The 25,445-nt window shown below is 41.2% G+C and overlaps 2 long non-coding RNA genes across 2 annotated transcripts in view; one reads left to right on the forward strand and one right to left on the reverse strand.

Annotated features, from left to right (window-relative positions):
* Positions 1-25,445, forward strand: part of LOC111769784 (uncharacterized) — a 216,300-nt gene that overhangs the window by 140,438 nt on the left and 50,417 nt on the right. The window lies entirely within an intron of this gene.
* LOC138919716 (uncharacterized) lies at positions 11,521-25,231 on the reverse strand. The gene is made up of 4 exons (XR_011430147.1): positions 25,096-25,231; positions 18,789-18,978; positions 14,577-16,221; positions 11,521-12,084 (listed from the first exon to the last, which is right to left on the reverse strand). It is a non-coding gene; the product is annotated as an uncharacterized lncRNA (long non-coding RNA).

Genomic DNA, 25,445 nt, shown 5'->3' on the forward strand with positions numbered 1-25,445 from the left:
TCCCTCCTTCATCCTCCGTATCACGCCCCTCTTCCCATGCGCATTCCTTGTAGTGTACTTAATCTATGTCTTTACAATCCATCTTCCCTATGTTTATTTAGACATGTACATCCTTGAAAAATGTTATTTTATATTTTGACTTACGTAAATGCTATCAAGCTTTGAATCTCATTCTTTTTCATTCTTTTTTACTCAAGGCTTTGTTTTGAGATCCATCCACGTTGCTAGGTGTAAATCTTGTCCATTAAGTCTGATGGTCCTACAGGATTTCATCATATCGTATCACACATTTTCTTTATCAATTTCCCTTATCAATGGACATTTAGATTACCTCCAAATCCTTGATACCACAAACAATCTGACATGAGCATCCTCTAATATGTCTTTGTATGCACTTGGATGAGAGTTTCTTTGAATCATATGCTCAGGAGTAGAATTGGGGGGTCGTGGTGTGTATGCACTCTTAATTTCACTAAGTATTACGAGGTTGCTTTCTAGAAAGGCTGCATTGCTTTGTATTTTTTTCCAGTGGTGTATGAGGTTGCTTGATTTCTCATATCCTGACCAGCACTTGTTATTTTCTGGCTTTCTAATTTTTTTTTTTTTTTTTTTTTAAGATTTTATTTTTTTCCTTTTTCTCACCAAAGCCCCCGGAACATAGGTGTATATTCTTCGTTGTGGGTCCTTCTAGTTGTGGTATGTGGGATGCTCCCTCAGCGTGGTTTGATGAGCAGTGGCATGTCCGTGCCCAGGATTCGAACCAACGAAACACTGGGCCACCGGCAGCGGGAGCGCGCAAACTTAATCACTCGGCCACGGGGCCAGCCCCTCTGGCTTTCTAATTTTTACCAATCTCCATGTAATAAATAGTCTATCATTTCTGTTTTAATTTACATTCGTCTGATTACTGGTGAGTAAGAGCATTCTTCTTGTAATCATTAGCCCTTTGGGTTTTCCTCCTGTGATTTGCCTATTTATACCTTTGACCATTTTTTCCCTTATTGTATTTCTTAACTTTACTGGGCTTTGTAGCTATATAGTTTTATAGCTATAAATATAATTATAGTTATAAATATAGTCCTAATTTGTCTTAGTATCTGATAGGATGGGCTGTTCACCCCACATTCTCTGCTTTGAACTTCATTTTCCGTATTGACTTAACCGAATCACAAGAGTTTCTCTATACATTTTAAAATTATTTATTTGTGGATTTTAGTTGTCATTATTTTCTCCTGCTCTGCCACTTCTATTAGCTGTATCAATAAATGCTCCCTTAATTTGTAATATATCTTAATATCTGATATATCTTCTTTTTTTTGGTTTTGCATTGACTCTTTGAGAATTCTTATTTTTCCACATAAATTCTAGAACCATTTTCATGCTTTAAAAAATCTTTCTGCGGACTGGCCCGGTGGCATGCTGTAAGTTTGCGTGCTCGGCTTTGGCGGCCCAGGGTTCGCAGGTTCAGATCCCAGGTGCAGACATGCACACCATTCATCAAGCCACCCTGTAGCGGCATCCCACATACGAAATAGAGGAAGACTGGCACAGATGTTAGCTCAGTGTCAATCTTCCTCAAGGAAAAAGAGGGGGATCGATAACAGATGTTAGCTCAGGGCCAATCTTCTTCATCTCCGCCCCCCCCCCCAAAAAAACTGCTTTCTGGGATTTTGATTGTAATTGCATTCAATTTAAAGATTAATCAAGGAAAAATTAACTTTATATGATTTTAAAGCTGTTAATCTGTATGGTATTTAATTTTCCATTTATTTAGGTTTTATGATATGTGGTTTAATAGTTTAAAATGTATTCTCTATAAAGATCTTGTGTTTTCTTTGGTTAATGTCTACATACTTTATAGTTTTTGTTGCTACTCTGAATGATGTCTCATATTCTATTCTATGTTCTATTGGGTTATTGCTTCTTTATAGGAACCCTATTGAGTTCTGTACATTGTTTTCACATCTAACAAACTTGCTGAACTTCCTTTTAATTGTGATACTTTACTAATTTTCTTAGATTTCCCATGCATTTGATCATGATATTCTAAGTGAAAATAATAAGAATTTAGTCTCTTTCCTTCCTGGTCTTAATGCATTGACCAGGACTTCCTGTACCTGTTAAAGAGTGACAATAATACTGAGGTATTTGTGTCTGGTTCCTAACTTTAAAGGAAATTGCCTCTAAAAGTTTTTAATTAAATTGGATGATTGCAGTAGCTCATTGGTCGAAAGCCTTTATCGGGTTAAAGAAATTCCTCTCTATTCCTAGTTTTTTAAGAGTTTATTTAAAAAACACTGACATTGATGGGGCTGGCCCCGTGGCCGAGTGGTTAAGTTCGCGCACTCCGCTGCAGGCGGCCCAGTGTTTCGTTGGTTCGAATCCTGGGCATGGACATGGCACTGCTCGTCAGACCACGCTGAGGCAGCGTCCCACATGCCACAACTAGAAGGACCCACAACGAAGAATATACAACTATGTACTGGGGGGCTTTGGGGAGAAAAAGGAAAAAATAAAATCTTAAAAAAAAAAAAAAAAAAAAAAAAAAAAAAAAAAAAACACTGACATTGAATTTTATCCAATGGTTTTTCCGCATTTGTGGCCATAACGATGTGATTTTGCTCCTTTAGTCTGTTAAAATGATAAATTATTTTAATAGTTTTATATATTCTTTCTTTAAGCCATTTTTCTTGAATTATACTCCTTTCTATATATTTATATTTTAAATTCATTATTGAATTCCAATAGCTGGTACTTTAGTTAGTATTTTCACATTCATGTTTTTAAGTGAAACTGGTCCATAGACAATCAGGTCTTCTTGAACTAGATTTGGTATTAAGACCATACAAGCCTCACAAAATGAGTCATACGCTTTCCCTTTTGTCTTATTGGTGTGACACCTTGCGTTAAGACAGAAAGATTCACTGTAAAATAGTTCTTCTCCCAGTTTTCCCCACGTGAATAAATGGCAACCAGTTATCAGAACAAAAGCATTGATTCCTCTCTTTCTTGCACACCCACATTGGATTTTCAATCAGATAGTACTGGTTCTGCCTTCACAGTACATCTCAGATCCAGCCCCATCTCCCCACCACCTCTACTCTCATCTAAAAGATGATGATGAGGTCTGGATGATGGCACAACCCTGTACCTGGTCTTCTTGTTTGTGTTTCCACCTCCTTGCAGTTCATTCTCAATAGTAGCCAGCATCCATTTAAAGTATAAATCACATCACTTGACTCTATCATAATCATCTCCTATTTACCTCATTGGTGAGAGAGGGATTCCCACTCTTAGTTTATGGACACGGCAAATGGTCAAACACATGACACCCAACACTGGACAGATGAGATTGACAACAGTTTATTAGTCACATGTACTCACAATCTAGGGGAGGGGTACACTGCATGCCATGCATGGCCATGTGGGGGCTGCATTCAGGAACAGAGTGAGCAAACAGGGCTGGCAAGAGGCAAATTTTGTAGTGTCAAGAGGATGTGGTGCCCCCTGGTTCCCATAGGAGGGTGTAATTTGTTGACTAATTCAGGGACAAGCAGGAATTGCACCCTGTCCATTTGATCAGAGGCTTGTTCGGCCAGGGGATCTTTTCTACAGAAGCAGAATGGGGAGGGAAATTTGTGGGTAGGCTGTTTGAGGCCTTCCTACTTTCCCCCAGATGTCAATGCAGGACATCATATTGGGTCTTAATTTTAAACCTTACACCACAGGCTTCTGGGTAAAAACTTTCCAACGACAACTACAAGGCCCTTCGCAGTCATGGTCTGACAACTGCCCTCTGCCCTTCTTTCCTATACTCTCTCTTCTCCCACTTACTGTACTCCAGCCACACGGACCTACGTGTTCTTACTCAAACCTACTGAACATGTCTTCAACTCAGGCCCTAGGCCCTTACTTTTTCCTCGACTTGAACCCTTTTCCCCCAAATATCTTCATGACTTCTTTTCTCACTTTCTTCAAGTCTCTGCTCACTTCCTTATCTATAATAAAAAGCATTATTTTGCATGCTTTCAAACTTTATATAACTGGTATCCTGCTCTATATTGCTTTCCTTCTTCATTGTTATATTTTTGAAATTTACCTGCATTGCTACATTTGTCCCTGTATCATTCATTTTATCTACTGTATTTATTCCATTCTATCAATGCAGCAACATTTATTTATCTCATCTCCTATGGATAGATGCTTAAGTTGTTTCCAAGTTTTTGCCCTTGCAGACAATGCTTCAGTGAATAGTGTCATCAAGTCTTCTTGTGAAGAAGTATGAGATTTTCCTCTAGGGTACATTTGAAAATGTGGAATTGTTGGTCAAAGGGTACCAGGGACTTGCTGGGAGTTGGCCTCCAGAGGTGAGGCTGAGAGAGTCATGTGTGGTCTTCCACCTGCTGAATAGCACAGAAACTACTAGAAGAGCTGAGAGACCCTGAGACCCAAAAAAGGCACTGACATAAATAAGTGCTGCCAGTTGTTTCCATGGTTCACCAGAGGAGCTTCTATATGAGACCTCTGAGAAGGGTCATTGCTCCTGGGATACTATGCCTTAGGGCCACCTTCTGTGAAGCATCTGTTGCCACCGAGAGAACTGTGGCAAGATGCTCCGACTGGCAGGAGTGGCTGCTATGGCAAATTGTTAGGCTGGGGGGGTCTTAATTCCCAGACGTGTTAGAATTCCCCCCTCAGCCTCACATGAGTCACTCTTTACCTACAGGGAAGATAGAGAGAACTGAGCCTTGTCAATAATCCTTACTAAGTTTGGATAATAACAATTTCCCCATGGGAGTCCTTGGTAAGAATCAGGCACCCAGCAACTATGGAAAGAAACTCAAAACAGCTGGAGAGCTCCTGAATTAGAGCCTAGCTTTCAAATTTCTGATGGCGGGTGTGGCCCAGGAAAAAAATAGCTCCATTGGCACATGCATCTATTTACTTTCTGTCTCCTTTAGTCTTTAATTTTTTGTCCTCTCTCTAGTCCTCTCTCTCTCCTCCTTTCTTTCTTTTTCACTTTCCTTTTCCTTGTATATGTCTTAGATTTGTCAGTAGTATTTGAAGCCCTACTTTACCTCTGTGAGGTCATGCTTTGACACCAATAGAAGTCAGAGGAAATGTTCAATACTTTCAGTAACAGTAAATGGTTCAGAAGAAATCCATGCATACTAGGCCGGCGCCTACCCTAGAATTTGTCCTTTGGTTGACTGTATGAGCCCTGGCCTTGGTATGACTCTTTTGAGTGCATTGTAGAAGTGATGTGTCCCCTCCAGGATATCATCATGGAGACCTCTTGGTCACAATAACCTCACAGAGGCTCAGGAAGATGGCTACGATGGCCTGCTTTTGATCCCAGACACAGAGATTTGCCAAATCTTTCTTGTATGCAGCACCATGTGCATGTACACATAATTCCCTCAGAAACAAGAGCCAAAGGCGATAGGGAGTGAGGGATAAAACATTCCACTGAGAGTCAGGAGACTTGAGTTCCAGTCCTGACTCTGCCACTACCTAGCTGGTGGCCTTAAACCAATTACTGAACCCTCTGAGCTTAGTTACCTCATTTAAAACATGAGGGCTTTTAGGTACACAATCTGTGCACTCAAATTTTATTGAAAATCTACCTTAAACACCTGTTGGGAGGTTACAATCTACTTCTAAGCAACTACCAGATACACTTCAAGGTGCATTTTAGTTCTAAAATGTCTTGACATTGGAAGGAATTACAAACTTTTTTCTATGTCTGAGGTCACTTGAGTTGTAATCATTTGAGATCCTGAATGATTTTACAGGTGCCTTGGTATCAAAGGTCACATGATTTCTCAACCCCAAGCTCATGCCAGGGCAGATCGGAGGTACGGAGGTATCCTCTGCTGTTTTCTCACCTATGCAATTACTACATAGCTGTACCTTTTGGGGGACACAGTCTTATTGGTGTTAGATCAGCTCTGTCCTACCATGATCAGTCTACTTCTCAGCCATTCCACCTATGACTCAGGGGGAATAAGTCCCAGGCCCACTGTACTGCACCTACTGGGGAGATGCAATCTACTTGTAAGCTTAACAGTGGGAGGCATTGTTTAAATTAAGCATCTCCCACTAAATAAGGACTTCAGTCTACTTCTGTGGCTTCCCAAGGGCATCTTCCATGAAATGGAAGGAACATTCTTTTAAAGAGGTTGGCAAAGGCATTCATCTCTTATCAACCATTGTGAGAACAATTTGCTTTTGCCAACCTGTTTTTGCCAAAACACCAAATCTCTCATATCCCTTCCCTATCCAAAAACTGCCACCAACTCTGTTGCCTGTAGAATTCAAGCTTGTTTACCTACCCTTTTTTATTTTGATTTTTTAAGGGAAACCTCTATTCTCTGGCCCTGTCTTATCTCTATCATTATTTCCATTTTTCCATTTTCCATATTTTTTTCCTCTATTCTCAAATAAGCATATTTCAACTCCCAGAGGATGGGGAAAGGGCCAAACTTAATCGACTACCTGCTATGTGCTGATCCCCATCCAAGGTATTTTCACATTTGTTATCTGATTTTGTAGCTGAAGAAATTAAGGCTCAGAGAGGTTATATACGTTGCCCCACTCATAAATGAAGAAACTGGAGTTGTTACCAAGGGCGGTTTGACTTGGAGCCCATAATCACTTTGCTTTAACACCCGCCTCTTGTCTCGGGGGCCCCACATCCCAGCTGTCTAATCAGCAGGGTTGTTCTGGGCATTATTCCTGGCAAATCACCCCGGTACCTGTTCCTCCAACTCTTCCAATTACCTTTGTAAGCACCTAAATCACTGTATTAAATTTCTTTTGACTTACATAACTAAAGTGACTTCTGAATCCTGATGGTACAACCCACTATCAGGAATATTTTTTATATAAATATCATTACCAAACTATTTTAGAGCTTAAACTTCTTTTAGCCCTCTTCACTTGACAAAGGAGGAAACTGAAGCCCAAAGAGGTAAGGAGAATTGTCCAAAATCACACAGCTACTTAGTGACAAAGTTTAAACCATTCCTTTGCCCAGAAACAAGGGATCAAAATGGCAGACTGAAAGAAATGTTCCAGAGTTTTAGAGGTTTTCAACCCGGGTCCCATCCTGACCAACACTCACTAGCCCTGTCTCCTTAGGAAAATCATTTCACTTCTCTGAGCTTCAGTTTCTTTGTTTGTAAAATGGGAATGATAATAACCCTTTGGGAGATTTTACATGTAAAATGCCTAGGACAGCATCTGTCTCATGTGCTCAATAAACAGTAATTACGTGCATTATTCTCTGTTATCCAGAGTCAGCAAGGCCAAGCTTCTCCAATTTGGGGACCAACAGGAAAAAGTCCAATAAAGACAATCATTCCTCAGCTCTCACCCCTGCCTCACTCTAGGATACTCAACGAACACTATGAAAGAAAATCGAGTGTCCCATGAACTAAGACTAAGGAATGCTGTATGTGATCCCAACAATTCACTTACGTTTGCACAAAGCAAAGAGTGAAAGAGCTTCTAATCAAATAAGGGGTCATAAGTTTTGCTCCATATCACATAGAGTGCAAAGTTTAGAAGAGCAAAAACATTAATATTTTTTTATTCTTCCTAAAGAAATGTTCAACATACTGTTGTATTTTTCATTTTCCCTCAGTCCCTCCCCTTTCCCTAAGAGGGAAGGTGGGGTAATCGTATTAGATATGGCAATTGGAAGATTAAGCCCAGTTCTCTCAAGGAGCTGAATTCTGTCAACTGGAAGGATGTTCCGCTTTGAAGCCATAGAAAGATCCCCAAGGATAGATGTTCTCAATAGTTTTCTGTATATATCGGAGATTTAAGGGGCCCGATAAGTGACACTCTTGTTCCTTGCTCAACGTAGACATAGGAATTAGGCCGATGAAGATTTTTTAAAAGTCGTCCTTAGTATTGATAAAGCTGGTATTAGAAAGCAAAGTTTAGTAGGAAGCCAAATGGCCCGCAGCAGAATACAACTTACCCAGTCACAGGCAAGGCAGGAAACCTGCAGGTCTTGCCCACAGGGGCAGGGGCCTTTACTGCTGAACTCTTGAGCAGATGAACACACATGCTTCATGCAAACAGACAGACTCCAGAAGAGGAGAGGCAGGAGCCGAGGGAACGTGCTCGCTGCCTTCTTCAAAATTCAGAGGATAAGTCTGTCCTCGTCCCCTGGTGGGAAGAGTTCCAACAACATTTAAAGAAGTATAAAAAGAGACAAATCAGACAGACCCATGGTTCACCCACCCATTTTCCCCTTCTGATGGCAGTACCAGGAGTGATCCTCGGGAGAAGGGGATCCAGTTGTCCCCCAGGATCTCAAGGAGCCCATACCCGACTTCTGGAAACACTTGTTGGATCTGTTAACACTGATATGTACAACTTCTTAGGGAAACCAGCTCTTCGTTTTCCCTATATGGAGCCTCCATACCCCCACACTATGGGGGAGAAAAGCAGGAGAACCGGGCTCTGTCCCCCTTCTGTCCTCCAGGTGGCAGGAGCACCATCTGGACTGTTTTGCTTCTGGGGCAGCCTCAGGCCAAGCCAAAGATAACACTGTGTCCATGCACACACTGTTCTTTTCTATGTTCCCAGGAAACCAAATCACAACGAAGTCAACAGTGTTGTAAACTGTGGATAGCTCACATTTGGCATACGAAGGACAAATATGAGGCCCCAGAACTTCCTTCCATCAAGGACTCAAGAACCCCCTCCTATGTCCTCTCTGATCTTTTGCTAACTGGGTTCTTTCAAGCCCTGTTTACTCAGTGTCAGAAATTGTCAAGCAGCCTAAGTCAAGTACCCTAGATAGAAAGCTACTCTAGTCCCTCTGGAGAAAGGGACAAGGAGTTTCAAACACCCTCATGCCTAGTCTCTTCTCCAGTGTACCCGCCTCCCCAATAAACCCAGGCTAAGATAGTGCGGCAAAATGCAACATAGGCTACCTTCTCAACTGATTGCCAGAAACTACAGCTATGTGTGCAGTTGCCTACTTGATATGTCTTCCTAGAGGTCTCAAAGGAACATTTTCCACCTCCGTTCCAAGCCTGGCCCTTCTGCAGTATTCCCCTTCTCAGTAAAGACATCCCCATCCAGCCAGATGTGAAGCCAGAAACCTAGGAGTCACTCCTGCCATTTCAGCCCACATCTAAGTTCTTGCCAAGGCATTTTGATTTTGTCTCCTCATTATGTCTCAAATCCCCTTCACTATCACCCTGGTCAGTCCACCATCATCTCTTGCTCCACCTGCCCTGTCTCACCCTCTCTTCAATTCAGCTCCACACTGCGGCTGGAATAATTTCTTCCAGAATGCAAATCTCCTCGTTTCACTTCTCCACTTTAAAGCCCTTCAGTAGCCTCTTCTTGCTCCTGGGACAAAAATGAAGATCCTGAAATAGCCCAATAGATCCTAATCGTGTCCTTCCTCCAACTCCAGCCTCTTGTCTGTCTGTGCTCCCCTTTGCCTCCGTCTGTATTCTAGTCTCCCAGACACCATTTCTCCTCCAACCAGAAGGCCAGTGCATACGTGTTTTCTCTGCTTGCAAAACTCTCCCCTCTCCTCTGTGCAGGTTCAAGCCTGTCTGACACTTCAGATCTCAGCTAGCAGTCGTCCCTCAGGAGACTCTGACTCTCTGGAATAAACCAACTCTTCCTGTTGTATCTTTTCATAACACCAGTGTGCATCCCCCTTCAGAGCACTTGCCATAGTCTCAATCTGATACTCATTTGTGGGTTATTTTATTGATACTTCTCTCCCCAACAAAACAGTATCCCCATGTGGGCAAGGACTACCTCTATTTTGGTTCACAATGGATTGCATTCACAGGATTAGCAGGTTGTCCATAACTGTTTGTTGAATGAATTGCAAGGTCCTTCTCAAACATCTGTTGGAGCAGGGCATCACTCCTATGTTGTTACTTCCACTCTGGGCTGTTCCCCTCCAGCTCAGCCTGGTGCCTTGGTTTATCCAGATTCTACCCCTGTGGAAAGCTTGTCCTCCCTCTTTTCTCTGAGCTTCGCATGAGGGGTGACACCACCAGGGTGGGCTCCAGTGCCAAAGGGACCAATGGCTGAAGCTGCTCCACTAGGACCCCGCCAACCTCCCCAGAGCCATTTCATTGACTTAACTACTTTAATAGCATTAGGAAGTTTCCTACCTCCAAGCTGCCAATGCCGTCTCCTTTCTGGGGAATTTGACTGAGCTAACCAGGGATCTCTTAGCATTTCTTCTGCTTCAGGTAGAACACAGAACTGAGGCCTGTAACATGAGTCAAAAACTCTTGGCTTTTTCTCAGTCTCTGTCTCTGCTCTTCTTTCCTTTTCCTTTTATTCTTTCTCCTCTTTAACTTCTCAACCAACCCCACTGCTAAGACATTTTTCCTGTCCAGGGGAAATATACACCAAACCCTCTGCTAAGGAGCTGGCTGGGAATAACCAGGTCAACAGGACAGAGTGGTCCTCACACCAGCACACTAAGCCCATAGAACTGGGGGGACTTTCTCTGATGCTGTTTTGTAGAAAGGTATCTGTCTGTGCCTTTTAGAACATGTAGATCTCCCATAGTGTGTGTGTGTGTCCATAGTGCATGTGCATGCGTGCATGTGTATAGGAGACCTGGGGAAAGGTCAGCCCCTATTTGCCACCGGCAGTCCCTATCACTTCTCCAGCTGCCTGAGGTCTCTGTAAAAGACCCTGGAGCAGTTAGAGTCTATCTCTCCTGGGGTGGCCATGAGAATGCACCTTGCAGAACTTCAACTTACAGGGAGCAAAACTGACGCAAGCTGATGAGATCTGAGATCCTTCTCCTGTTTGCACTAAGGTCACACTGTCTTCAGGGGATACTATGGCAGGCCTGTTCATGGGTGACATAGGGCTCCTCTGACAGCTGACTTTCATGAAGGCCTCCCTGACCATCTGGAAGAAGCTCTGTAGACCGCAGGGCCACCTATGATACTTCCACCCAACCTGCTTTCCCTCTTTCCTGGGCTTGCATTGCCACTCGCAGCCACACCAGCTCCCTATGCATGGTCTCTCACAGGCATTTCACCTATTGAGTCCTTGCATCTTCAATCCCATCTTAGCGTCTGCTTTTCGGAGGACCCAGAATAATGCATCTCCTTATCCATCTCCTCTGAAAGAGCAGCCGTTCAGTAACAGCAAAGCCTTCTGACTGTGCATTTTTTTTCTTTAAGATTGGTACCTGAGCTAACAACTGTTGCCAATCTTCTTCTTTCTTTGTTTTTTTTGCTTTTTTCTCCCCAAGTCCCCCTGGTACATAGTTGTATATTTTAGTTGTGGGTCCTTCTAGTTGTGGCATGTGGGATGCTGCCTCAACATGAGCTAATGAGCGGTGCCATGTCTGGGCCCAGGGTCCGAACCCTGGGCCGCCGAAGCAGAGCATGTGAACTTAACCACTCAGCCACGGGGCCAGCCCCCTGACCGTGCTTTTCAAGGATATATAGACCTTGAGATAAGAAAGGGTGAAAAACAACACAAAAAATTACACATATATAGTACATAGACATGTAGATGGACTACACACACTATATATTTCTTACATAAACTAGGCAATGGCATGTTTCAAAAACGCCCTTCGAAAGAATGAAACACCTGCTGGGGATCATAGGCCATCCTTGGTCCTGCTGAAATTCTTCTGGACTTTGAGAAGCATTTTATACAGTGATGCATCCTTCAGTGACTGCAGCCTGGTCAAAGTTTTGTACATAAAGGACAGGCCTACTCCAGCATTTAATCACGGGATCTATATATTCTTGTCTTGTGGATCTTATCCTCCTTTGTAGTGTCAGAAACCAAAAAAGAATGTTTCATATTCCAAACAGAAGGGAGGAAACTAGTGAGAGGATGAACAAAGCATCTATTCTGAAGTGGGGTTGCCAAGGTTCTGCTTCAGGAGAGGAAGATGAAATTCAAAGCTTTGCCAACATTCTGGGACCAAATCATCCATTGGAAGAATGGTATGGTTTACATGTACATGGCATTTATTGTCATTTTATATTCATATATCTTCATATAAAATGAAGTCCTTTTAATCCAGGAAATGATTGATCTGTAATTCTAACCAGAAAGCATTTATTATTAAAAATAACTGCAGTATTTATTGAATACCTGTATTCCCACACATGCTAAACAATTCACATGTACTATTTCATTCAATTTACAGAAGAGGAAATTACATGGTGTGATAGGCACCCGAAAGACATACTTTTATCCTCTCAGACTTCTTTTTCTAAATAGATTTATTTTCAATCATTGAATGAGTAGCCAAATCAACTAATGGTGAGGTTCTAAAATGCATACCACAGGGGACACTTCTGGAATTAAGAAGGCAGGTAGAGTTTAAGAGCTTGTCCTAAGTTTCACAGCTAGTAACAGCAGAAGCAAGATTCAAAGTCAAAATTGTTAAACTCCAAAGATTTCTGTTTCTTAGAACAATAATAGTGAGCACTTAACAGGAGAGTTAAATGCTCGAAAAAACAATAACAACAACAACGACAAGGTCATGATTGAAGAGAGAGCTGGGCAATTCAACACCAAAATGACTATACATTCGAACCTGAGCTCTGGTTCCATTGTTAAATGACCTTGACAAACTGAGCTTTTTCTGAGGAGAAAAGAGCCTCTTTTCTTAAAAGTACAAAAGAGCTCATGATACTGAAAAAGCACTGCCTTCTCTCAGAAGCAATAGGAGGCATATAAAAAGAAAATGAAACCCTCTATCACTATTGTATACAATGTAATTGCTTCAATCAAGCTGACAACATTTCAGCATTCTTATGGGTGTAGGAAACATATTATCATGGCTGAGTTATGTTTTCCTCACTTCCTGATGGCCTCAGAAATTCCAAGTTGAAAAATGAACTAACTTAAAAAAATTTTTTTCCTTCTTTGAAAATTATTCATTCTTTTCTGCCTGTTTTCTCCCCGAGAAATATTTTTGAACAGTGTTTGCCACCCCCTATTTATAGCTTTCCAGTTTTGGCAGGTATGGGAGAGTTTATAAGTGGTTTGTTTTCTTTGCTATATCCAGTGTTGATTTAGGTCGTTTCAGCCACTGAAACAATTGGAAGCACTTTCAAGGAAGGTTGAAATCTGTTGACGACTGATAACATTGTGAAGTCTAGATAGTCTCAATCTAGATTTTGTGGTGGGGGGGTGGGAGGAGCTCGGGTCTATTAGAAAGTCTTAACAGTGTCATATTGAATAATTATCTTACTTCTTTCTTGGGGACTGTTCTGGAGGAAGTTTCCCCTTGACAGCAGTAGGAAGAGCATCTCCTGAATATTTTCCCAGTCCTTGATAACTCTGGGTTGGAGTCCCAGTTTGACAGCTCGGTAAGAAAGCACATGGCAGGCACTCCATATCTGAGCTCTGGCCTGTACGAGACCTTCCTTAGGAACCCATGTCTAACATTTGGGTTTTAACCAAGTTTCACCAGAAGCAAACATTAGTGGTTCTTTTGTTTAGGAGAGATGCCTGGAATTTCTGGGTTTTGTTTCATAAATGACTGAACTAAATAAATACATTTGAAAACCAGTAGAATTATAGGCATCTTCCCCTCCCATCTGACATGTTTTTATGGGTGGTATGGTTGGGTTTTTTTTTTCTGGATTTTTCCACCCTTTGCCTCCCTATAATTTGTGGGCCTCGAGAAAAGTCATGGTTTGCTCTGTAAATGGAGAGGGAGAGCTTGTTTGGGGTCATCTCACTTTTTCTTGTCGCCTCATTCCTGTCTGTGGTGCTGCAGGGAGTGGTACCACAAGGAAAGAGCCCCAATACAAAGATGGATTTCCAACTTCAAAAGTCTCAGGGAAAATGTCGGTGTTTCTGTGATTAAGTAGCTCCTAGAAGTCAACCTTCCTGAGGACAAGAGCAGAAGGTGGGGGCCGCCTGCCTGTCACCTGATCCAGGCACAGTTTGATCAGGGTGGATCCGTCAGAGCTCACAAAGACATTTAGAAGAATAGGAGACCCTTGAATGGCTCTCCCCACCCACTGGAGCCACAGAAAAGGCTGTTAATCCTCATATATACCTGGGAGGCCAGGCATTCTCCCCAGTTTCACTTGAGTAAGGGACTTTCTCCAAGGTCACTGGGCCAGGCTAAGTCAAGTCTAGAAATAGATCTGAGGCAGCTTCATGCCCACCATCCACTTTCCCACCTCCCAACCCCTTTGCAATTCAGTTCTTTCCTTTCCTCTTTGGTCATCATGATGATTTTTGCCCTTCTCCTCTTTTTAAAATGGGGCAAGTACTTCAACAAAGTCTTTAAACATTTTTTATTATGAAAAATTCAAATATATAGAGGTGGAAAGAATAACATTCTGAACCCTATATGCCATCACCCAAATTCAACAATTCTCAAGGATTTTGCCGTAGCTACTCCATTTCTTCCTCACTTTTCTCGACTAAAGTGTTTTAAAGCAAGTCCCAGACCTCAGTCATATCTCCTCTCATACTTTCGTACACATCTCTCAGCATTGTAGATATTTTCATTTGTAGCCGTGCCATTTTTCCACCCATGAAGTTCCTTAATATCATTTCCCACATACCTGTATCTAAATGTCCCCAGTTGTTCCAAAGAAGTCCATTTACAGTTGATTTGATTGACCAAGAGTCTCATCAAAGTCTTCTCATTGCATTACATATCTGCCATCTGTCTTTAGCTTTTTCTTTTCTGTCACAAATACTTTGGAGAAACCAAGTCAATTGTCCAGGTGTTCATTGTTTTCCCATAATTATGTGTATTATTTGAGGACTGAGAATTAGAAAATCTCTCCCACCAATGAAGAGCATTAAGTCTCCAGAAAGAAGATATTATTAATGTGTGGATGATGTGTAGGTGATGGTGATGTATCCAAAAACTTGCGAGACAATTTCCTTAGATGTTGGAATAGGTTAGCAAGAAGGATTATAATAGAAACAACTTGTTGTAGTTTAGGTATAGTTCTTTTCTAGAGATACAGAGTCAAGCAGCAGGACAAGAACTTATTTTTGAAGCCGTAGGCTGAAACTGGAAGGGAGTGCATACAAATAAGTGTCTGGGCTGCACTAGGAGAAACAGTCCATCACTTACTTATTTTTCTCTCCAGGTCAATTCCCTTATCCCCTGTTGTCTATTTTTTCTATTTCTGAGTTTTAAAAACAGTTTTACTGAGGTACCATACAGTACAGTGCACATATTTAAAGTGTTCAATTTGATACATTTCGAGGTATGAGAATACCTGTGAAACCATCACCACAATTAACATCATGTTCGCATGATTCAGCCCGAAAGTTTCTTTGTGCTCCATTGTAATTCCTCCTTCCTGCCCCCACTTGAATTCCCTCCCTACCCCAGACAACCACTGATCTGCTTTCTGTCACAATTGATTACTTTGCATTTTCTGGAAATTTGTATAAATGGAATCATACAGTTTGTACTCTCATCTGGCTTCTTTCATTGAGCATAATCATTTTGAGATCCATCAATGCTGAAGCGAGTATCAATAGTTCATTCCATTTTAGTGCTGAGTAGTAATCTATTGTATTCTATTCCTGATTAACCATGGTAAGGACTTAGGAATCTTATCTGGACCACTTTTGGGTCTTTAATGGCTTCAGTGCTTCTGATGAGACACTGTTCTTTTAATAGCCTGGGACAAATGACACTTTCTCCATAAGCCTACTCCCAAGAGAATAAATCCTTGCACTTATCATTACATTCTTGGACTTCCCTGACCCCAGTTCAGATTTATGGGGATCTGAAGTCACTGTCCTCTTCTAATTCTATAATGACATGAATATGTAGGTGGCAGTGGTGATGGGCATGGGTGGGCATGGATGGAATTAGGAGAAGAGCAACATCATAAATCATAGTGACACCAATTTTCACTTAAAGGCAACACAATAGTCCCTTTACCCAACAATCCTGTGAATGCTGCCTTGAGCTATGGAATAGTTGATGGATCCTATTTCTTTAGCTACTATAATAAAAATTCCTTCACCTTTTCTAAAGATTAAAACAATGATTATATTGAGAGTGATTTTCTCTAAATGTTATGCAGAGAATGTTGTTGTTGCTTACAACTCGTGATTATGTAAGATGCATTGACACCCTCCAAAGATGGTTTCTAAGCACAAGCTCAGAATGTTGATCTGACGATCACGGGACATATCCACAGAGAACAGTTCCAGAAGGGGAGAGTGAACATAATCCTGGTGAGAAGAGAAAGAACGAGAAACACAGTTTTGCACCCTGCTCCTAATCCAGACTGTAGAATGAAAATGATGTCCCCACACTGTCTCCCATCCCCACCCTATTCAGTAGGGACAGGATGTCCTTTTACTAGAAAAGTGGCTCTTCCGCAAGAAAGCAGTTCTAGTTTGCTTGGCACAAACCGGTCTTCCTCCTTAAAAAGTCAAAAAAGAGTGTGAAGAGGGTGTGGCAGGGGAGCCAGGGTCACAGCTGCCATTTTATTTCTTCCTAGAATAATGCATTCTTTACCGGTTGCCAGCACGCTTATTTTTATGTAGATTTGACCTTGGTTGCAACCTCGAACAACTAAAATAGAATAAAATAACTATAAGCTGCTTCAAAAAGCTTGACCTAAAAAGTATATAAAAATATAAGACAAAGGCAGGAAAACGAACCAGGCCACAACTTTGAGCAAAGAATCGGTGAGCTTCTTGGGTCTGGTTAAAATATCAGCTGTGTGCATATTAGATTCCATCCTGTGTTTGATGATTTCTGCAGTGAGTGCTGCCTTTATCGATTGTTAGAGTGGAATGTTCAAGAGCATTATATTACAATCTGTCTCCAAATGGCTTTTCAGAATGAAATTTCCTGTAACTCAGAGGCAGAAATGATGCAGAGAACTGAAAGGGAAGATACTAGACAGCTGAATTTCACCCAGACTTTTGCATATGGGAAAGTGATGGAGTGCACCCAGAGAGAACTTGTATTGGTTTCTTTAGTAAAGAGGGTCAGTTTCAGCTCATTATTATCACATCACCAGAAACTATGCTGAATACTATATAAAGCAAAACTGACAAGGGTTGTGGCTTTGAGGGTCACAATATTTTAAAGATGCCTTAGTGTCCAGGGCCTCTTAACCCACGTTGCTCCCTTGCTTATCTCTCCTTCATCCAAGTGCCTCCTGCATATTCTTGCCTACATGTCCCCTCCTCCTTGAAGCCTCTCCTCTTCTCTCATTGATCCCCCTCTCTCTGAAAGCACTATATTTTGTACCACTGACTGCAATCTGCATATTATTTCCTAATAGTATATATGCGTTGATTTTATTTTGCAACTAGACTACCAACTGAAGGGTATGTCTTACACATTGTGTATATTCCAAAGAGAGTTATATAATACTTTGCACAGAAACCAAGCGTTTTTTCTGTGTGTGTGTGTGTGTATATCCCACCCCACCTCCCATTGGTTCCTTTAGTCAAAGATGTAGATAAATTAATAATATTTGGGTTAAGTATACAGAAACCTCAGGTCAACTCACCTTAAATACTAAAAGGAATTTATTGGCTCAGCATAACCAAAAATCTAGTTGCGGGTCTGGTTTCAAGGAAGGTTCAATCCAATGGCTCAAAGATGTCAAAAGAGACCGCTTTCTCTCTGTCTCTCTGCTTTACCTTCCATGAAACTGGCTATGATTCTTTTGGTCGCAGGACAGCTGCTAGGAGCTCTGGGGACAATATGTGCATCCTTGTTCACATTCAGTGGACAGAGAGCATTTTGTCCCAACAAAAGCATTCCCAACAAAAGTCCCAAGAATCACTATGCCTGGACTAGCTTAAGTTGCATGTTCATCCCTAATGATCCCTCTAGAAAGGAGTATGGATACACAGATTAGCTTAGCCTAGCTTCCTTGGAATGGTATGGAGCCCCAAACTGAAACTGGGAAGTCAAATTAGTACATGGGGGCTTGGGAGGCCACCAACAAAAGCTATAAAACTTCAACAGACTTTATCAACCCTCCACAGTCTGCTAATATTGCATCTAATGTGGAAGGATCTGTTCTCTGCCTTGCAGGTATTTTGATTCTAGATAAAATAAAAGGAACCAGTCAAGAACTTTGGCATTGGCTGGCCGCCACAGAATTGGCAAATTCTCGCATTGCCGCATCACTATCAGGTTTTCCAGGGACTGTAGTTCTCTTCTATTCACTGCCAATCACCACAATTTTCTCTGCAAAAAGAAGTTCAAAGAGGGAAAGGAAGAAAGAAGGAAAGGAGAGAAAGAGAAAGAAAGGAGGAAAGGGAGGGAGGAAAGAAATGCACTTTAGCTTATAGGCAAACGCAGAAGTCCAGTGGCTCTGGTTCGCTCAAGCTAGGGGGACTTACTGCACCAGGTCTATTGGAATATAGTACTAAGAATGTAAAATGAAGAGCCACCACCACTTGCTGGACTTACATGCAATTGCTGGTCGATTGCCAGATGAGTACCAGATATTTCTGAGTGAGCGATTGGGTTCCTGAAGGTGACACTGCCTCAAGGATGAATCCTGTTCCTTCTTGGCCCCATTTAGAAGCTCTACAGAGGGTGGTCACATGATTTCAATTTCTATGTTTCTATTTCTGATCAGACCTGGGATCATTCCTGCTGTCAGGAATAAGTTATTGTCGATGACAAGACTAAAATGTACTTTCAGTTTATGTGATTGACCAAGCACAGCCCGGCTTTCAGGCAGCTGCCCACAGAAGCTAAGAATGAGAGGGAGGCCACACAGTGAAAATGATCGTTACTGCATTGACTTTGGAATAATTACCTTGCCATCCAAGAAAGTCAACCTTCCATTTGAATCAAGTGTGGGAGGGGGTGGCAGGCAAGGAAGAAGACCAACATCTTCAGAAGGAGGATCTGTGTAGAAGAAGTACCCCCACATTCTTTGGCTTAACAACAGTTATTTTTAAGTATAAACTCCAGACAAATATCTTCTTTTTGCACAATCCCAACATCTGAAAATACAATTTACAAAACATCAAAGAAAGAAAGTAAAGGGGATGGAGGAAGGAATTCTTTCTTTTACAAAAAGATTTCTGCAGGGATCCTTTAAATAACAAACTCCCCTTGACCTTGCGAGATAGTTCAACTCTCCCCAAACTTTTCTGGAACCCGTCTACTTGGTAAAAGGAGGTGGACGTGAGATTCAATGTTTAGCTACTTGTTGAAGCTTGAATAAAAATGTGGAGTGCTTGCTTCATCTGCCTAGTAGAAAACTTCAATTTAAAGAGATCTTAAACACATTTTTCTTTAGTGTCTTATTCAAATTACTGTGTTGAAAGAGATCTGGAAGATAGAAACAGTTCTTGCTTTTTGGAAGGAATCATATCAGATGAAAGAGGAACAGACTCTACTAAAACCGAAAACGATGTTTAGAGACACATTGTTCCATCTTCTTGAAGGCCTGTCTTGACAGGAAGAAGCTGCTGTCTAGTCCTGTCATCCACAAGGTGAAGGAGTTGTATTTGCCAATCTCGAGGGGCCATTCAGCGCCATCAGACTTGGAATCTGTGTGTCTGGGTCGGCCAGGCAAAAATGAAGGACCACACAATGCACACATTCAACCAGTGTGTTCTTCTTGCCAATTGTGCCTCCTGGGCACTGACTATCCCAGCACAAGGCAATTCCCACATTCTCCACATTGTTTGTGGCATTCGAGCACTTGCTAACTACTTCTCCACACCAAAACACCTGTGAAAGCAGCACTAAGTTAGAAAAGTCATTTATACCAAATGTTTAGACACTATAAGCTGGAGGTCTTTGAGGCAGATCGTTCCTAAAAGATTAACAACAAGCAGTTACTGTCTGGGAGGTTACAACACAGAGGAGGCTTTTACAGTTGGCCCTGATGTGTTTTAAATTCTTAAAGGAATGTTTGTGGCTGGGTATTGACCTGTAATAGATGCTGAATATCAGAGGCAAGATGGTTTGCTCAGCAATGGTACAGTGGAAATAATGTCAACGGGATCCTTCCTATAATACCAGGCTTGATTCTGAGTATCAAATGTTAGTGGGACCCACAGAGAACCTCAGAAAAAGCACAGGGGAGATACCAAAACCAGACAAGGACAACATAAAAAAAGAAAATTACAGGCCAATATGACTGATGAACTTCAATGCAAAAATCCTCAACAAAATACTAGCAAATACAATACAACAATACATTAAAAAGATCATACATCATGATCAAGTGGGTTTTATTCCAGGGATGCAGGGCTGGTTCAACATCCGCAAATCAATCACCGTGATACACCACATTAACAAAATGAAGAATAAAAGTCACATGATCATCTCAATAGACGTAGAGAAAGCATTTGACAACATACAGCATGCATTTATGATAAAAACTCTAAATAAAATGGGTATAGAAGGAAAATACTTCAACATAATAAAGGCCATATATCACAAACCTGCAGCTAATATCACTTTCAATGGAGAAGAACTGAAAGCTATCCCTCTAAGGACAGGAACCAGGCAAGGATGCCCACTTTCACCACTCTTATTTAACACAGTATTGGAAGTCCTAGCCAGAGCAATCAGGCAAGAAAAAGAAATAAAAGGCATCCAAATTGGAAAAAAAGAAGTGAAACTGTCACCATTTGTGGACGACATGATTTAAATACAGAAAACCCTAAAGAATCCACTAAAAAACTTTTAGAAATAATAAATGAATACAGTCAAGTCACAGGATACAAAATCAACATACAAAAATCAGTTGCGTATCTATACACTGACAACGAAGTAGCAGAAAGAGAAATTAAGAATACCATCCCATTTACAATTGCAATGAAAAGAATAAAATACCTGGGAATAAACTTAACCAAAGAGGTAAAAGATCTGTACACTAAAAACTATCAAACATTGTTGAAAGAAATTGAAGAAGACACAAAGAAATGGAAAGATATTCTGTGCTCTTGGACTGGAAGAATTAACACAGTTAAAATGTCCATACTTCCTAAAGCAATCTACAGATTCAGTGCAACCCCTATTAAAGTTCCAACAACATTTTGTACAGAAATAGAACAAAGGATCCTAAAATTTATATGGAACAACAAAAGACCCTGAATAGCCAAAGGAATCCTGAGGAAAAAGAACAAAGCTGGAGGTATCACACTCCCTGAATTCAAAATATACTACAAAGCTATAGTAACCAAAACAGCATGGTACTGGCACAAAAGTAGACACATAGATCAATGGAACAGAATTGAGAGCCCAGAAATAAACCCACACATCTATGGACAGCTGATTTTTGACAAGAGAGCCAAGAACATACAATGGAGAAAGGAGAGTCTCTTCAATAAATGCGTTGGGAAAACTTGACAGCCACAGGCAAAAGAATGAAAGTAGACCATCATTTTACACTGTGCACAAAAATCAACTCAAAATGGATTAAAGACTTGAATGTAAGACCTGAAGCCATGAAACTTCTAGAAGAAAACATAGGCAGTACGCTCTTTGACATCAATCTTAGCAGCATATTTTCAAGTACCGTCTGACTGGGCAAGGGAAACAAAAGAAAAAATAAACAAATGGGACTATGTCAAACTAAAAATCTTCTGCACAGCAAAGGAAATCATCAACAAAACAAAAAGACAACCTAACAATTGGAAGAAGATATTTGCAAACCATATATCGGATAAGGGATTAATATCCGTAATATACAAAGAACTCATATGTCTCAACAACAAAAAAACCAACGACCCAATTAAAAAATGTGCAAAAGATCTGAACAGAGATTTCTCCAAAGAAGATATACGGATGGCCAACAGGTACATGAAAACGTGTTCAACATCATTAACTATCAGGGAAATGCAAATCAAAACTACAATGAGATATCACCTCACTCCCATCAGAATGGCTATAATTAACAAGCCAGGAAACAATAAGTGTTGGAGATGATGTGAGGGAGAAAGGAACCCTCGTACACTGCCAGTGGGAGTGCAAACTGGTGCAACCAGTATGGAAAACAGTATGGAGTTTCCTCAGAAAATTAAGAATAGTCAGAGGGAGAAAGTCAGATACCATATGATCTCACTCATAAGTAGAAAATAAAAACAACGACAAACGAACACATAGCAACAGAGACTAGATTGGTAGTTATCAGAGGGGAAGGGGGGAGGAAGGAGGGCAAAGACGGTGATAAGGCACATGTGTGTGGTGACGGATTATAATTAGTCTTTGGGTGGTGAACATGATGTAATCTACACAGAATTTGAAATATATTATGATATACATCTGAAAGTTATATAATGTTATAATCCAATTTTACTACTGTAAAAACAAAAATTAAAACTAAAAAAGAGTAAAGAAAATGGAAAAAAGAAAAAAGAAATCTGATTAAAAAGTTGGAAAATAAGAAGAAAACTCATCTAAAGACCCCAGAATCATTTAGCTCAGGGAAAAACAGAGGTGGTTCTGAATTGATGGTAGCTGGCATTCCTGTCTTCACAGGAAGCACATGTTATTCACATGAAGGAAAATGTGAACGTTAAGGAACTTGTTGAGATGGGAGAGATTCCCAAAGGTGAGTGAGAATTAGTCTTTCCAATTTGGGATAATTTATGAATAACCGTGTCTGATAGCAGCAGAAGAAAGACTCCTTAAAGCTTTCTTCTCACCATTTTAAGTTGTTTTTCTCTCAATGGACCCCATGTTTCTAAAAATCCTGTAAATCAATTCCACTTATTGAGTAATCATACATCCACCCTGGTTTTTCTAGTCCCAAGTTATGCTTTTTGTCCAGTGTAATTATTAAAAACTTCCCCTTTCAATCTGTAAGTATCTCATTTGAAAAATAAGGTATATAGTTATCCTAGCAAGAGCAGGCATGGTTTAGTTTTGGAAATATCTATGGATTCCATAGGTTAACTCTTTGATTTGCCCTGAGCTAACATCCGTGCCAATCTTCCTGTACTTTTTAGTATGTGGGCCGCCAGCATAGCATGGCTGCTAATAGAGCGGTGTAGGTCCACACCCTGGAATTGAACCCTGGCCGGAGAAGCAGAGTGTGCTGAACTTAACCACTAGGCCACTGGGGCTGGTCCCAAAATTATTTTTTAAAGTATCTCAAAAGACTCTATTATTGGGAAAATTGGCCTAGATAGAAGATCTTTTAACCCGCCAATGTATGATTTTGTGACACTACTGACATTATCCAAAATGCCAATTATTCATCCCGGGACAGTGGCATGGACGACCATCCATAGGTCTCTTCAGCCTCATTTGGAACAGACAGGAATTACAACAAAGCACATACTCTTAGCCTTGAGTCTCAAGGGAGAAAAAATCTCATTCTGTCTTATAAGCTGGAAACCTCATAGTTTTCTGATGCTCAGGAACCAAGGCCCTCACCCATCCTCACATTCTTCCCAGCTCTGAGAGTGTATGATTGTGGAAAGAGAATCAACATGAGATCTCTGAACTGAATTCTCATTTAATAAATTTGGCAGATACTTATTGAGCACCTACTTGTACCAGGCACTGTTCTAGATACTGGGGAAAGAAGAAGGAAGAAAAGAGACCTAATCCCATCTTCTTGGTCCTTACAGTTTCTTAGGGAGGCCACCTTCCCAAATGTAAGAGTAATAGCTGTGAGAGTTCCCTGAGCTCTCAGTGGAAGTGGCTCATGCGTCAAGTCAAAGGGAAAGCCATTCCTGCTCAGGGATTCAGTGTTTCCTGAAATAAAAGCAAGGCCAAAAAGACACAAGTTTTGTTTTTGAGAAATCATTGCTTTGGGGATTTGAGTTTGTTATTGTCTTCTCCATTCTCATGCACTGATTTCATCTTCAAACCCCTCCTCCCTATTTCATTCCTCGGGGTGTCAGCGTGAGCAGTGTTAGCTTGAAGAGGGCTTGGGTTTTGTTTTCTTGTGTTGTTTTTTGTTTGTTTGTTTTGTTTTAAACCATGGAAGAATTTTGAAAGGAAGAATGGTCAAAAATAAACTTTGAAGAATTATACCATGACTGCGGTCATAGAATTTTCCACAAATGAGCTGCCAAATGACAGAATTGTTATCTGTGCCCCAAACAAAACTGGAGCATTTTATCTTGATTTTAGAAGATAGCTGCAGGTGTACAGATGGTGCTGCATAAATACTCATTGAATTCACTGGAACTGTCTAACACGTTCAGAAAACAAGCATTGCAGTTGGTTGAAGGCCTCACCAGTGCTTTGCTCTGGATGTGTTCCAAGAATTGTGTCACTAAAGGTTTAAATATATAAAGATGGCACAATAGACTCTATTTTCATGGAGGTAAACTGGACTTTAATTAATACACCAGAAGCTGAATCACTTTGTTTTTTCAGGCACAGAGAGAGGAAGTGCCATCTCCCCTCAGTTATGACACACTGCCAGTTAGTTGATGTATAGTTGCTTCTTTTTTTAAAGGAGTTAAGAAAAGAAACAGAATTGAGAGCTCAAACTGCAGAAACCTAGGGAGAATTCATACGAGGAAGAAGAAAGCCTGGGAAGTGACCTGCATTGCCCACCATCGCAGAATCTAGCAGCATTGGACTTTCTCTTTCCTTGGCAGATCAGAGGAGAGGAGCCCTCATCTTAACACAGGAATTCCTCCAAGTGTACAGGGACAGCCTCTCTCTCCTGTTCTCCACAGTGTCTCTTTCAGACTCTCCTGCCTGTCTCCATGTCTGTAAGACCAAACACCGTCCCCTACACCTCCAGCGGAGACTTGACCCTCTACTTCAAAGACAATAGGAGAAGCATCAGAGGGAGACTTTTCCACTTCAGCATCATGGTCTTCCAACCCGCTCTCATTAGACAATGGAAGGCAGGGGGGGGGGGGGGGTCTTCCCTCCAGGGCCAGGCAAAGCCCACCCACTGTGCTCCAGTCCTGTTCCTTCCCACATCCTCAGAAATCTGCTCCCTTGATCACCCACACTCTTTCCTGTATCTTCCACTCACACTCACAGAGGAATGGGCTCAGATCTTCCCCATCTTTAAAAACATAAAATAAAATCTCTCAATTGCATGTTTCCTCTAACAAAGGATCTTCATGCCTTCAGAGCCAAGATTTTAGAAGAGGTGGCCCTCACCATCTCCTCCTCCTCCTTACCTGCAGTCTGTCTCTCCCACTTCACAGAAATTCCTTGCGCTGAGCGCTCTAAGTCCTTCTTGGTTGCTAATCTAATGGACACATTTGTTTCTATCCTTGACTCTCTTGACCTCCCTATGGCGTTGGGCGCACTTCCTCTCCCTCCTGGAAACACTCTCCTAGTCCACAAAAGCACTCTCCCTTGGATTTCCTCTGAAGTGTTTGACTACTCCTTCTCAGTCTTCCTCTTGGCTCTGCTCCCCTAGTAAATGTGGGAGTTCCCTGGGGATCCATTCAGATCCATTCTTGTCCTTCTTCTTTACTGTTCCCAGAGTGATTTTTTAGGCAAGTCTAATTATTTAATTCTTTTT

This window comes from Equus caballus, chromosome 21 (assembly GCF_041296265.1).
Source record: "Equus caballus isolate H_3958 breed thoroughbred chromosome 21, TB-T2T, whole genome shotgun sequence".
NCBI lineage: Eukaryota > Metazoa > Chordata > Mammalia > Perissodactyla > Equidae > Equus > Equus caballus.